The sequence below is a fragment of the Lepidothrix coronata genome, unplaced genomic scaffold (assembly GCF_001604755.1).
Source record: "Lepidothrix coronata isolate B3197 unplaced genomic scaffold, Lepidothrix_coronata-1.0 Scaffold772, whole genome shotgun sequence".
Taxonomy (NCBI): domain Eukaryota; kingdom Metazoa; phylum Chordata; class Aves; order Passeriformes; family Pipridae; genus Lepidothrix; species Lepidothrix coronata.
In genome coordinates this window covers 9,453-10,678 of record NW_016690952.1, presented here as the reverse complement: position 1 = coordinate 10,678, position 1,226 = coordinate 9,453, and the positions used below count along the sequence as shown (strand labels likewise).

Here is a 1,226-nt window from a genome sequence, read left to right as displayed (position 1 = left end):
TTGGAGCAACCTGGGATAGTGGGAGGTGTCCCTGCCCATGGCAGGGGGTGGGATTGGGTGGGATTTGAGGTTCCTTCCCACCCAAACCAGTCTGGGATTCCCTGGTGATGGACACAGGGACACATCTGGGTCCGTCCATGGAAGAGCCGTGATTTGTGTCCGTGTTTCCCAACGTTTGGGCACCACAAAACAAAGGGGTTTCCCAAAGCTCACTTGGCTCGGAGTAAACGGTCTCCACGTCCATCTGTGGGATGAAAGGAAAAGGGAATTCCGGAGTTCCTCCTGAGGGTCAGTGGGGGGGGTGGGAAGGGGAGAGGGAGGGGAGAGGGCACCATACCCGGAACTCCCCGATCACCGAGTCCGGGCGGAAAGATCGGGAATCCACCACCTGGGGGGGAAAACACGGGAAAAGGGTCAATCCAGCCCCGACCCGCCCAGGATGGAGGATCCCACGGGATCCCAGGGATCCCTGGCACTCACGGTGATGAAGACGGGCGTGTCAAACAGCTCCGAGGGCGACTCGAAGACGTTGAAGAAGAAGGTCTGCGGGAAAGAGGGATCGGGGTTCGGGAGCCTCCCGACCGCTCCCAAGCCCCCAGTTCCACGGGATGGATCCTCCCGCCCTCCAGGACACGGGGATTCCCTCTGGGACCTCAGGAAGGTGACGGGATGAAGGCAGGACCCGCCATCCCCACCCCAACCTCCAGTCGCTCCGGGATTTTCATCCCTCAGGAAGCCAATCCCGGTGCTCCCGGGCAGTGCCAGGATAATGAATATTTATCAGGATATATCTGATATATTCTCCCAGTGGTGGTTTCTCAGGGATTTGATCACGATCTTGCTCTGCTGCTGTTCGGAACAAGTAGATTTTGGAGGTGCTGGTGATTCCTCCACGGAATGGTCACGGGGTGATGACCACCCTTGGCGGTGCCAGTTGGGTTTGGGGCTCCAGCAGGTTAAAAACGACCTAAAACTCCTTCTCTATTTTATATAAACCTTAAAAAAATGCGTATTTAATGAGGTTTATGTGCTACAAATACATAGTTGATGGATCTTAAAGGCAGGGCTATAACAGAACATCTTTCCTGACATCCTGAGCTTGCACGTGAGGATTGCTGATGATTCCATGGATTTATTGATGATTTAGATGAGGGGATTGAGTGAACCATCAGCAAATGTGCAGGTGACACCAAGCTGGGGGGGGAGTGTCCATCACCTGGAAGGCA

The 1,226-nt window shown here is 54.9% G+C and overlaps 1 long non-coding RNA gene across 1 annotated transcript; it reads right to left on the bottom strand.

Moving 5' to 3' along the window:
- Positions 1-213: 213 nt before the first annotated feature.
- Positions 214-558, bottom strand: LOC108510387. Its single transcript, XR_001878802.1, has 3 exons — positions 481-558; positions 338-388; positions 214-244 (listed from the first exon to the last, which is right to left on the bottom strand). It is a non-coding gene; the product is annotated as an uncharacterized LOC108510387 (long non-coding RNA).
- Between the last annotated feature and the right edge of the window lie 668 nt (positions 559-1,226).